The 7,439-nt window shown below is 34.1% G+C and overlaps 1 long non-coding RNA gene across 1 annotated transcript; it reads right to left on the bottom strand.

The window, feature by feature from the left end:
• Nucleotides 1-472: 472 nt before the first annotated feature.
• LOC141449168 (uncharacterized) lies at nucleotides 473-3,831 on the bottom strand. The gene is made up of 2 exons (XR_012455370.1): nucleotides 3,715-3,831; nucleotides 473-772 (listed from the first exon to the last, which is right to left on the bottom strand). It is a non-coding gene; the product is annotated as an uncharacterized lncRNA (long non-coding RNA).
• Nucleotides 3,832-7,439: the final 3,608 nt, after the last annotated feature.

The following is a 7,439-nucleotide window of genomic DNA, read 5'->3' as shown; positions in this document are numbered from 1 at the left end:
AAATATAATGCGTTCGGTGGTAAGAGGACGAGAAAGATAACAGATATAATCCTTGGAGGGTCTTTTTTTGTTGAAGGAAAATTTGTTGATTCGTTTATTGGCGGCAAGTTTACGGTACTGGTTCTCAACGATTTTGCGTCCAGCAAGAATTTTTAGAGAGATTGGCCAAAACTAATATTCGTTTTAGTAGGCCAGCAGTCGTAGGAAAAGTACTTATTAAAACATAATAATAGCAATAATTTGGTTTATGAATCAATCTTCTGGACATAAATCTTGATAAGAGGCTTTCTACAAGAGTAAGTGCCTTCATCAAGTGTTTCTTCAAGGTGGGCAACTGTGAACGTTGTAACTGTTTGAAATTGAAAACGTAAATCAGGTAGAGAATAGTTAGAGAAATTTTAAATGATAGCGAAGTAGATGTTGAGGTCATATAAGTTAAGAACTAAATCTACATCAAGTTATATAAATTAAATTTCTACAATTCATTACCGAGATATATTTTTGCTAAACAATAATATAAACTAGGGTTTAAGCTGTGCTTTCGAGCGAGAAATCTGCTGGAATGTTTTTTTCAAAGATTGTTCCGTTTCCAGCTTTTTCTTCTTGGCTATCCTTTCCACAATCTGTCTGTGCACACCATGGTAGGGTTGAGCTATGTCCCTAAGACTTGTGGCCTAATGGAGGCAGCTGAATTATTATAAGGTCAGTATCTTTTCTTAAGCTGGTGTTTTACGATCCTCTCGTTACGCATATCGCAGAAACCGGCGTACGGCTACAATGTACAGAAAATACATTATTTTATTTGTAAACCAATTTTCAAACAAAAAAATTATTAAAATAAAATAATTGAGGGAGAGTATTAGCTATGCGGTTAGCGTATTTGGATTCCCACGCGGAGGTCCCGGGTTCGAATCTAGCTGCTGGCCCTTAGATTTTCTCTACCTAGGAGCTTCTTACAGTTCACTTTCCGGTGATGGACAGTGTTGTTTGTAAAGAGAGAACACTGTCCGGAGGCTGGCAGTGTACTGAAATAGCTTTAGGCGCCAATAACCTCACATGTTGACGCGCCTTAAACATTTAATACATAGAATAATAATAAAAGTAATTGCCTATTTTTTCAGGCGGGCTTTGCGTCCAACTACCAATTTAATAATAATATTAATAGAGGCTGAACCATGTTTGCAGAGCTAGGCTTTTTAGTTTATGTTTTCCTTAAATATTATAAAAAAAAAAATAACAGTTCACAGTAAAGAGAATCTTGCTTTCATGAAATAAATATGGTTGTCTAATACAGTGTGCAGTATATAAGGAAATTTCATTACAGACAAGGTGCGTTAGAAGTTGACGAAGGTTCTTTATGTTGTAAGGAGGTATACTTAGTACTTTTACCTGTTCACATGAGCACTCTGAGTAGCTCGCCCTTGTAGCAAACTAATGGCGTCACCACCTTCACTCTTCAGTATAACCACTCTTGTCTCTGGTACAACATACATTCTAGTGCAGACTGCTCTCTACTGCGACTGTGGCAAAGGGTGGAAGTTAGAGATGGTTTGCACCAGCATGAAAAGGAGGAGTACGGCTTCACTGGCACACAAAGTGATGACTTGCTTACAGATGAGCTTCGCTACAACAGACTCACACACACATATACATATACACTCAGGGACGCCTCATTAGGTGGCATTCTGTGTCTGGTGGAGGGCAGCGCAGCACCTGGTGGTGACAGAGGACGAGGAAGCATGGTTGCAGATGATGTTCACTTTAGAATACATAAGTCTATCAGATTTGTGTCTAGTACTTACAAATTCCGTTCAATTGACAACCAAATCTCATTCTATATTTGTGCTGGCAAATTTCTATTTATAATATATTAAATTCTGTATAAATGGAAACCTTAAACAATTTAAATTTTACTTGGTATTATAGCTATCAGAAAATGCGTTGAATAAATAATTCAAGAAATTACTTTCTTCTCTAAATAGCCAAACTATTCCTATTTGGTATCAAGATGTAACTGACAAGGTAAGCATTGGATGTAGATTCACTTATAATTTTGGAAAGTTACGAATTAATTTATAATTTAATAAAAAATTAAGACTGTATTTATATGTTATTCTTTTTTGTACATTTTTGAAGGTACTTGTGGCGTTCCAAGAGAACAATTTGTTTCTTTTTCAAGCGGGTTTAAAAAAATTTAATTAAATTGCCAAGAGACAGGCTCCGAGTAGCCAATAATTGTTAATTTACTGTGACAATAGTTGCCAATCACAGACAATTAGAACATAGAAAGCGTAACAGGAGATTCAGTTTTGGTAATTTTCATTGCGGTTTACCCATCTGTGCGTTAATCGCTTCGTCGATTTCATTCAGTTACTTATGTGTGATTTGCAAAAAAGTGCGTTACCTTCCCATAAAATATCTTCAACCTTATACACTTTGAGACGCCTATATTATACGTATAGAGTGAAACGTTTGGACATTTCGGACTTCCCCGGTAGCCAGGGTAGCCGAGCGGTAGGCGCCACGGTAGCCGAGAGGTTAAGAGGCGATACCTGTAAAGCTAAAATGCATTGTGGTACTGGGTTCGATTCCTGGTCTTAGGCCTTGGATTTTATTTAATGAATAAAAGAAGTGTACAGTAAAGTATGTTTGCTAGTCGCCTCCGTCCAGGTAGTTGGACGTAAAGCCCGCCTGAAAAAATAGGCAATTACTTTACTTTACTTTACTACTTTACACTTTGAGGAATCCTTGGAGCTCATAGTTTTCTTGAAGGAATTTCATGTTTAAGTAACAGATAAAATAGTTTATCAAAGTTTATCACTTGCCAGTTCATTAAGAGGAGTTAGATTTTTTATTTTTTTGGCATTGACTTTCGCCATACATCCAGCATCGTCTAGTTGCTTATCACTAGAATATCACTCACTCTCCATTCTTACTTATAAATACATTCGCTTCACTCGTTCATCCCTCTACTCTATACAACTATTTACATAAACTACAACTAATGGATGGATCAGTACTCTATATTCCTGCCATCCTTATAGCTTAACCGAAATTAAAATCACGTACTCCTTCTGTAATCATTTTCTTGCATTCATTCTATAACTTTTAAATACATTCATATTTCATTGCTAGCTCTGCTATAGACTTAAGCACATATAACATATGTTCGTGGAGAATATTATGTCTTCTTAGCGAAATGGTGCATCTAAAAGTTAGATTTAAAGACGTTTTAGAAAAAGATATTGCTATTCTTGTTTAAGATTCAAAGACTTTGTATTTAAAAATTGTATTTTAATTATTTAAGATTGATTGTTAAACAAGGTAATACAAAAAAATTGAACGGATAGAGTACTCAGACCCAACAATTTGTTGTACTTCAATTAGTGCTATAAATGTTGGTATTTAAAAGATAAGGCCCAAATTATTGTATTATAAAATAAAATTTACATCCACTGTGTACAATGTTTTATAATAGTTTGTACTTGCAAACTTGTATTAACTAATATTAATAGAGATTACAATGATAACGGCGTTGCCTCAGACAACTGGTGGACTATAACTGCAACTTACATGCACATATTGAATATTTTTATTTCACAAAAGTTATTGCAGAAGTTAAAGCAAAAACTTTAAAAAACGCAATGTTTACAATTCCTAATACTGGGACATTTTATTGGGTGAACCCTAAATTAATATTGAAAAATCACTCACAAGTACGTGCTCAGCAATGAACTGGTAAGCGCTCATTTTGAGGGTTTGTAAAAAAAAAGTTTTTTATTCTTCAGAAGATTTGATGTAACACTTTCAAATTCGAGCTTTTATTGCTATAGTAACAGATCTATAAATGTTAACGGATGAAATTCAGGTCAAAAATATTTATCACAGTTGGAAGTTTTTAAAATGAATTTTTCTAAAGTTTTGCATCGTATTCCTTAATAATAAGATGTACTTACTCGCCCATTCAAATATTCTTTAGTTGTTAGAAATCTACGGGTTTTTGTTTGCTAAAATTATAATAGTTGAAATGCACTGTTTATGTGCTAATCTGCTAATTAATAAAAAATAGTCGGGACTATGGATGCCGTTTTAAAATCACATCCTGGGTCTCTTGATCTTCTTCCTTGACTAAGAAACCATTTTAACGAACAGGAACAATAGAGAGATAATGGTGGTATGTCCGACATGTTATGGGTTCTAACTTTATTAATTGTAATACACATGGAAGTCGTGTTGTATGATTGTTTGACTGGATTTTAAAGGTACTCGAAAGATAGAATTGCTGTCCTGTTGAATTCGTGATTGGTAATGGCAGCTGATGTGTCCCAAGTTGCTTCCAAATCGATTGCTTTGTGGTTGATTATTGCGCCAACTTGTGTTTCCACTACTTCTCCTTCCTGAAGACTGTGTATTTGTCTTTCATAACCTTGACATTACTGACTGCGGTCTTACCATTAATATTTCTCAGACAATATGGTTAATGGTAAATATGGTTTAAGAAACTTGCATAATAAGCTGTAACTTTCAGTTAACTTTGTGAAAGACGGCTTAACTGGATTAGGAGCTGGCAAATGAAGGGAAGGATTAAGATTTAATTTTCTAATCGGATTCACGCAGGTTCTCTAAATACCGTTTTATTTTTTTTTCTATAAAAATCTCTTCAGCTAGTGGCGAAAATATTTGCCCTCCAAATCCGTTACATGTGGTTCTCTGTCAAGTGTGAAATTAACGGCTATTTGTTGGCTGTAAGTGAATGCCTGGCGTGGATTTGCTAAATCCAATTATCCACATTCAGCAATAATCCACTCATGCAGACTTCGAGTGCTGAATGTTGGTGTAATAATTTCTATTCGTATGGTTTAAATGAGGAACCCACAAAGAAGTACCGAAGAAGTGGATTGGTCTTGTAACTTTCTCGTAAAGTTATTATCTTCCCTAATATTTACCATCTAAATATTTGGTAATAATTTATTATTTATATCCAAAATTCAAATTTTTGCAAACTCTTTGTAAATATGAAAATTGTATTTAGAATTAAGTGACCGTAAAATATTCATATTAAGAATTCAAATTGCTTTATTCTGTAACTCAACCAACCCGCATATCCATGCCCTGAAGAAGACAATAAAATTGGTCGAAACGTTGGCAAAAAAGAAAAAAAACTGAGATGTAGTTTTTTTGGTTCTCGACCAATTCCTCGCTATTTGAATCCTTAATACTCTTTGTAAATGCGTTAAAGACCCAAGTACCGCTTATCATTTAACAAACTTTTACTAAAACAATATCTAGTTTAAGGAAAAATTGGAAAATAATGCAAGAAGGGAAATCTAAATTTTCAGCGGCAATATGCATGATATTAGGGAAATGGAAGTTTATCAAATGAAAACAATCTAACTTGGGGAGCATGTAAATTATTAATGAGTTTGTGTAAAATTAATAATAATTATATTCCACACATCTTCATTTAAATTCCACATTAATATTAATTTGTGATCAAATTTGTATTTAGGTTAAAACAAAAAACCAAATGTTGATGTTTTTACATGTTTAAAGAAGTTGTAAATAGTATTTTGGTTCTGTTCATAGTATACATGTTTCATTACCGATGTTTCGAAACTTGTTATCAGGCTTGTTATGAAGAATATAATTATTACGAAATATATATATATTCGTATATTTAGGCAACATTGTCTTCTAAGGGGCAGTGGGATGTCATCTACTAAGATGTTGAAATCCACGGGCTTGTGAGCTTGTATGGTAAAGTAGAATTAGGGTTTCATTCCACGGTATGGCCAATCAAATCAGAATTAGTAAGTTATAATTGATTAAAACGTTTTTAACCAACTGAGTAGTTTAGTTGGATTTTTTTTTTTTTTGTCTGATACCCGAGAGAAATTTGTTTAGGATTTACTTTGTGTAGTTATAAATACATTATGCCGACCAACTCCACTATTCAATATAATTTCACTTAAAACTCGATGAAAAATATTAATTCGAATTCCTCTTGAAAGAAATCTTCCATCAGATTCTCAATTTATGGAGAGCACAAATGAACTCACAAAGAGTGCGTTCGGTAACTCAGGAACGAGAATAAGGTTCTGAAAATCAAAATTGAGGGAAATTAGGAAGAAAAAGAGGAAGCGAAGGCAGCAAATAAATTTAAATAAAGATAAATATGAAAGAAAATGAAAAAATTAAAAATATAGATCAACCGAAATTACTTTTAAAAAAATTAAAAGTATATAAGAGAAAATCAATAAAAAAAAAGGAGATCTTGATTAGGCTAGTCTAGACCAATGTCCGCCACATCATTAGACCAGTTCTCTGGTTAGCAAGACCAGTTAGAGACTACCTCTGCTGTTGTTAGCTTTTAAAAGCAGCCTCTCTCGCTCAATTATTTTGCCCACAAAATACTGTAAAACATAATTAAGTTCAATAAATTCTAATCCGTTCAAACAAGACGAAACCAATCTTCGTATCTCTACAGTAGCATCAACTGCTAAGAAAAAAAAAGTTACGACGACTGCGGCTTAGTTCCGAAGATATAGATTTACTTGAATTTTCCAAGTCTTTGCTTCCAGAGACGTTGTACACTCTCTTCTAGTGACTCAGACTTCTTTTAAGTTTCCCTGTAGTCCATAGAACCCTTTAACACTTTTTATTCCTGCCAAACTGCGACGAAACTCACAACTGTTCCTACTGGATCTAAATTCTTCTTAATTTATATTTCTATTTCCTGAATCTACTCCTAATTCAAAGCTACAGCTATGTTAACAAACTCTGAAAAGATTGTCAAACTTCTTTCCGTCCTTTTCGGTCTGTCTCGAGAGTTCTCATCTCTTTCCAATCACTTTGGTACTGGGATGAACTAGAGGCAGTAGTTGAAATGCTCAGATGTTGATTCGTTCAGACGCTATAGCTGTCACATTGTTCATTAACGCATTAAAAGAAGCAATCAATGTTCCAGGTCATAAAGAAGTGAATGTTGGAGGAGAATTGCATTCAATTGAGAATTCTCAAGAAGGCGCCAAGTCCAGAAGGAACAGTACAGTCTCTTCATCCCAGTTGTGTCCACCACCACCACTAATTTCTAACTGCACTAACCTGTCGTACTCCTAATTTTATGGGAGATGAACATTAAGTTTGATGAAGTGAAGGAATTTACGGACCTGTCTTCGTTTTTCATTTTCCAGTTTCCTGTAATTTTCTCTATAAAAATACGAAAGGATTTTCTTTTTATATTGTCCACTATTTTCCTTATTTAAGGCTATCATTTTTATTCGAAACTCTGTTCGAGACTTTTGCGGAAAGTCCTGTAGGAAAGAGAACTTTTTCATTTCACTCTTCTTTCTGCTATATCTGTAGAAATATGGAGATGATACGTTAAAAGTGATGAAGGCAAATAAAAATTTGGTAACAAGTTTTATTAATAAAGTGTC

The sequence above is a fragment of the Rhodnius prolixus genome, unplaced genomic scaffold (assembly GCF_049639745.1).
Source record: "Rhodnius prolixus isolate KJV_2025 unplaced genomic scaffold, Rpr scaffold_2, whole genome shotgun sequence".
Lineage (NCBI taxonomy): Eukaryota > Metazoa > Arthropoda > Insecta > Hemiptera > Reduviidae > Rhodnius > Rhodnius prolixus.
The sequence above is the reverse complement of the archived record's forward strand: the minus strand, read 5'-3'. Positions and strand labels throughout refer to the sequence as shown.